At 49.6% G+C, this 6000-nt stretch overlaps 1 long non-coding RNA gene across 1 annotated transcript; it reads left to right on the top strand.

Annotated features, from left to right (window-relative positions):
- The first annotated feature begins 688 nt into the window (after window positions 1-688).
- Window positions 689-5351, top strand: LOC116662046. Its single transcript, XR_004318026.1, has 2 exons — window positions 689-914; window positions 1131-5351. It is a non-coding gene; the product is annotated as an uncharacterized LOC116662046 (long non-coding RNA).
- Window positions 5352-6000: the final 649 nt, after the last annotated feature.

Genomic DNA, 6000 nt, shown 5'->3' with positions numbered 1-6000 from the left:
TCTTTATAACTTCCTTCTTTCCACTTTCTTAGGGTTCAGTTTGCTGTTCCTTTTCCAGATCCGTGATCTGGAAGCTGAGGTAATTGATTTTCACCTTGTCTATAGGCGTTTAGAGCTCTGGACTTCCTCTAAGCACTGCTTTAGCTGCATCCACCAACTTTGATACTTTTTGGAAATCAACTCAACCTACTCCTCCCATTATTCAATTCCGTGCCAGCTCAGATTCACTACCCCCCCACCCCCTCCAGCTTTGCAGACGGGGAGCTCCATCCTAGCAAATTCAAGAATAAGTAGAGCTGGCTCTTCTAAGGAACAAGACCCATGTGGCTTAGAATCTAAGCTTGAGGAAGCAGGACCAGGAAGGGATGGCAGGGCCACATCATGCAGGGTTTTCAAGGCTAGGTTAGAGAGGCTGATTTAGAAAAAGATGATCAAGTCAGCTGAAGAAAAATGCACAACCTTAAAGTTGTGAGTTACGTTTTATTCAGGGTCTTACTGAGAACTATAGCCCAGAAGGCAACCTCTCAAGACAGCTCTGAGGACCTGCTCCAAAGAGGTAAGGGAGGGGCAGGATATATAGGAGTTTTGGCTGGGGAAAAAACCCAAGTAGTCAAACATCAAAAGATTGCTGCTCATCACAAAAACAAAACAAAACCCAAAAAACCCAGACATCTCAAGTTAACGATTTTAGCACTTTTCTATGTATGGGAAGATGCAAGAGTCTGGGCTCATTGAAATTTTTCCTTAGATATGCATCTCAGCTATCTAGGGCCAGTATCCTGTTTTTCTCCATCCTGCATTCCCCCAGGGCGCACCGTTGCGGGGAGGCTGCAGTGGCTGCCAGCTGGAAGGCGGGGAGCATTCATTGTTCGCTGGAATGGCAGGCAACACTCCCCTCCCACAACCCAGACGCGGTAATCCCCTACGCTTACTGTGTGCCAAGCCCTGTTCTAAGCACTACACAAAATATAATCCATTTTATTCCTCACAACAACCCAACAGCATGTGTATATATAATATTAAATATATAAATATATATATATATATATATATATATATATATATATATATATATATATATATACTGAAGTGTCTACAATACAATACTCTCACACCTGCCTCCTCCACAGGGAAGGCTTCTATCTTTCTACAAAGTCCTCTTCAAGGTCTCCTTCAGTGTGCCAGGGGTCCCTGGGATTCTTCTAGCAAACCTCAAGGTCAGTGCTGTGTTTCTCAGCCGCTCCCCACACCGCTCTAGCCTGAGGGCCCTGGCTTCCCCACCCCCAGCCGCCCCCCAGGAAGCAGAACAGCCAGTCCTTAGCCCAGGCCCACTCCTGCAGCATGTTGACAGCTGGTCTTGTGTTAGAGCACGGACCTCTTTCTGTGTCCCTCTGCTGCCCTCTGCTTGTCTTTGAAGGAGAAAGGAAAAGAGAGGAGGATGGGGAAAATGGATGACAGCGCTCCAGGATAGCCTGCGTAGAAGAGAAGCAGATTACCACGCCCGGCCAAAGACTCCTGCCTTGGTGCCAGGACCTGTGCCCCAGGCCCCCAGGGCCCATCCCGTTCACCTGCTTCTCCAAAGTCCTGCTCCACATCCCGCCTGGCAGCCTGGAGGGCAGATGGTGCAGCAAGGTGGGCCAAGTGTCCTTGCTCGTGGGCCTCCAGGCGACCCTCTGGCTCTGTGCCCAGAGATCAAAGGGCAGGAGTAGGAGGGCCACGGACTGAGGACGGCTGGTGCTGACAGAGGTAGGTGGTGCACATGCCAGGACTCTGACATCAAACTGGAAAGTAAAAGCTTAAGATATGTCTTAGCCAGCTCAGGCCACCATTATATAGTACTATAGACAGGGTGGCCTAAACCACAGAAATGTATTTTCTCACAATTCTGGAGGACAGAAGTCCAAGATCAGAGTGCCAGCATGGTCAGGTTCCGGTGGCAGCTCTCTTCCTGGCTTGCAGATGGCCACCTTCTTGCCATGTGCTCACATGGTAGAAAGAAAGAACATGGTTTCTGGTGTCTTCTTACAAGGGCACTAATGCCATCATGAGGACCCCACCCTCATGACTTCATCTAACCCTAGATGAGCCGCCCAAAGCCACTCCGAATACCATCACATTGAGGGGTTAGGGCTTTTAACACATGGATTTGCGGGGTGGGCACAAACATTCAGTCCATAACGAGGTGTATATGTGTAAGGGATTACTTTGTAATGACATAGGAAAAGCCACCCATCCCAAACTACTGGGGGGAACGTTAATTCTAGGGTGTGAGGCCCCTGATCTATTTAGGGTGTGTCTCCGGAGTGCGAGATCTCTGATCTGTTTGGGACTCTGAGCTCTGGAGTCCTCCCCCTTCCCAACCTCTCTCTCACCCCATCCTCACCCTCCACTGCTGAGAGTCAGGGATCAATCATCAGCCCTATTGCTGTTTGCCTTACCTTGAACTTAGCACCTCTCTCTCTTGTGGGTTACCTCTCTAGCCCCTGGGGCATGTGAGTTTCAGATTCTTATTCCTAGGCACACCCCAGATCCCTAACAGACACACAAATGCTCTGTGCTATGCATATTATTTTTATCGTATGATTTTCCTTTATAAAGAGTTACACAAATACATGAAATGGGTTTGTATTAAAAGTTCCAACAAAACATCAAATATATGGACTATACAGGTCATCCCCACCTCCACTCTCCAAAAATGATCACTGAGGTCAGTTTCTGGTGTTTCCTTCAAACACACACACACACACACACACACACACACACACACACACACACACAGAGTCACTAAAACCATCTCCCACCTGCTTTTCCCTGTTAACAGCGTGTCCTGTGGAAGGCACTCCCACCCCATAGGAACACACAGGTCCCACGCATTCTGTATCATGTCAGGTGGGTACTCTGTGGTATAACATAAACTCCCCAACTTTCATTTCACTCTGCAGCAGTCATCGTCTAGAAATGGACATTTATAAGGTTTTCCCAGTCATTTGCTCCTACCTGCCTGGTGCACACAGCTGTGTGTGTGTGTGTGTGTGTGTGTGTTTGTGTGTGTGTTCGAGTTAGAAGTGGAATTGCTGGGTCAAAGGGTTCTTTCATTCAGCAGACACCCAATGAGTGAGGTCTATGTGATGAGCACTGTTCTAAGTGCTGAGAAGACATCAGAGAACAAGACAGACAAACATCCCTGCCCACGTGGAGCCGACATTCCAGTTGGGGAGGAGGGTGTCCAATTTTTATTTAGATGTTTCACAAGGCCCTGGAAGCTTTCGCTGTCATCAGTGGTGCAGTCACTGGCTTCTTCTCCACTGCTGTCTGTGGGGCAGGGTCTGCAGCAGGAGGCTGGCTGCCTCAGCCTTTGCTCTCTACAAGATCTGCAGGGGCTGGAGCTGGGATGGTCTGTTTGGAGACATGGATGCGAGTATGCCTGTGTGTGGTTGCGGAGGGGTATGGAAACTGAATGGTCTACTGGAGAGAGAGAGTGAGGGGAAACAGGCAAAGAAGAGACCACTTCCTGGTGTTGGAGGGAGCTAGGGACAAAGTGATCCCCAGAGGTGGCATGAGCAGCCCCTCCCAGGCCACACCCACAGAGGGTGGGCAGGAGTGGAGGTGCTGAGGAATCTAGTGTCGTCTCAGAACATACCATTGTGTCATTGTCATGTGGACACTTCTGGGGCCACATAGACGGGGTATGGCCACCATATGAGGTAGCCTACACTGGAGGTTGGACAGCCTTGGTTACTCAGACGGGGGTCTCTTTCCAGAAGTCACACACACTGGGGAGTGGACACTCCTGGAATCACACACGCTGGACGCTGCACACTCTTGGGATCACACAAAGTAGAGTGTAGACATCTCTGGGGTCAGATGGACAGGTGTGTTGACATTGTTATAGTTAAACAAACTAAGGTGTGGACGGTCCTGGGATCAGGTTTGTATGTGGACACTTCTGGGCTCACACACACTAGGAGGTGGATACTTCTGAGTCACCCAGACTGGTTAGTGGATATTTGTAGGGTTAAACATACTGGGGTGTGAACACCCCAGGGGTCAGATAGCCTGGGGTATGGACACTGCTGAGGTCACACAGACTGTAGCGTGGAACCTCTTGGGATCACTGACTGGGATGTACACATCATCTGGGATCAGACAGCTTAAGGTGTGGGCAACTGTGAGGACATACAGGGTGGGTGTGGACAGATGTGGGGTCATGAAGATGGGGGTTTGGACACTCCTGGAGTCACTCAGGCTGGAGTGTGGACAGACCTGAGGTCACTCAGGCAGAGGTGCAAACACTCCAAGGTCTCCCAATGCACATACACTGAAGAGTAGACAGTCCTGAGGTCACACAGAGAGAGTTTGGGACACTCTTAAACACATTGGGGAGTGGACACTCCTGAAACCACACACGGGTGGACTGGACACTCCTTATGTCGCACAGACTGGAGTGTGAACATTCATGGTGTCCCACAGAGGAGGGGATACTCTTGGGGTTATAGTGACTGAGGTGGGGACAGTCCTATGGGCTGTGTTGTAGACACTCCTGCAATCTTGGTGAAAGCGGTATGGACATTCTTGTGGTCAAAGAAGTGATGAGCCGGCACCGCCGGGGCTGGAGATTAAGGTGTGGACACTCCCTCGGTCACACAGAGTAATTGATGGATGCTCCTTGGTATAGACTTGGGAGCAGACACTGCTGAGGTCACAGGCTGTGGTGAGGGCGGTTCAAGGGTCATATACATGGGTATTTGGACACTCATGGGCTCACACACAATGGGGAGTCAACAGTCATGGGGTCCCTCACATGGGGGGTTGAACACTCATGATCACATGGACTGGGATGTGGACATGCTGGTGTAAAACAGCTTGGGGAGTGGGCACACACTGGGATGAGGGTCTCGCTGGCATCACACACAGTAGTGTGCACAGTCCTGGTGTCACAGAATGGGGAGAGGATGCTCCTGGGGTCACACAGATTGGGGAAAGGATGATGCTGAAGGTGTGCGTTTGGAGACCACTGATTAAGAAGGGAAAGTTCAAATACCACCGGTTCAAGTAATTAAACAGGGAGGCCATTAGGTTGAGGCGGCTCTGATGCCTTGGTAGGCTACGTGAGCCAGAGTCAAAGCACCTGTATCTGAGAAATCAAAATTTAAGAAGAACCAGTCACAAACAGCCAACTGGGTTTTCCCAAATAAGCACCCTCTTCCGCTCTAAACCAATCAAATAAGCTCGCTTTGCTTCTCCATCTGCCCTATAAAAGCCTTGCCCCAGCTCATGGTGTGGAGGGCTTCTAAACCACTTCCCAGAGCTGCCCAATTCCAGCGTTTGCTTAAATAAACTCCTGAAACATACAAATGTGCCTCAGTTTATCTTTTAACACACCTGAGCCATGCACATGACAGGCTCTAGAATATGCGCTTCACTTTTAGTCACCACGTAGGACTCACAGACTGCCTCTTTTTGTCACTGTCGGGGATGCCCGAGGAAGGGAACTGTCTATAATCTGTTGCTCGGAAGGTCTGCAGTGCCTGAGACCTGGGGCTTCTCACTTATTTTCAGAATTGGTCTTACTGTTTCTTTATCTGTGAAATGGGGATTGCTTATTTCCCACCTCCTTTTCCAAGACGTTTTGAGGATGAAGTGAGGGTCTCAAGTTAAAACTGCTTTGTAAAATAAAGCACCAGGCCTGAGACTTTTCTTAAAATTCAAAGCAGTGAGCTGGCTGCTTCAGTGGCTTGGGGCAAGGAGCTGGGAGAGTGGACACCAAGTTTGTAATCATGGATCTAACTGACCTTGAATGAGTCGCTTGCACTAGCCTCAGATTCCTGGGGATAACTACCCATCTGACAGGGCGTCGCAGTGACAGCTGGCTGTCCCCAAAAGTCATGCTTTGTCTGCCCTAATGTTGAGCTGTTGCAAAGCAGCTGCCCAGCCAGAAATTACATCTTCCACCTTCCCTTGCACCTGGGTGGGGCCATATGACCAGTCCTGCCCAATGGG

This window comes from Camelus ferus, chromosome X (assembly GCF_009834535.1).
Source record: "Camelus ferus isolate YT-003-E chromosome X, BCGSAC_Cfer_1.0, whole genome shotgun sequence".
Classification (NCBI taxonomy): Eukaryota; Metazoa; Chordata; class Mammalia; order Artiodactyla; family Camelidae; genus Camelus; species Camelus ferus.
This window is presented reverse-complemented; position numbering and strand designations above follow the sequence as displayed.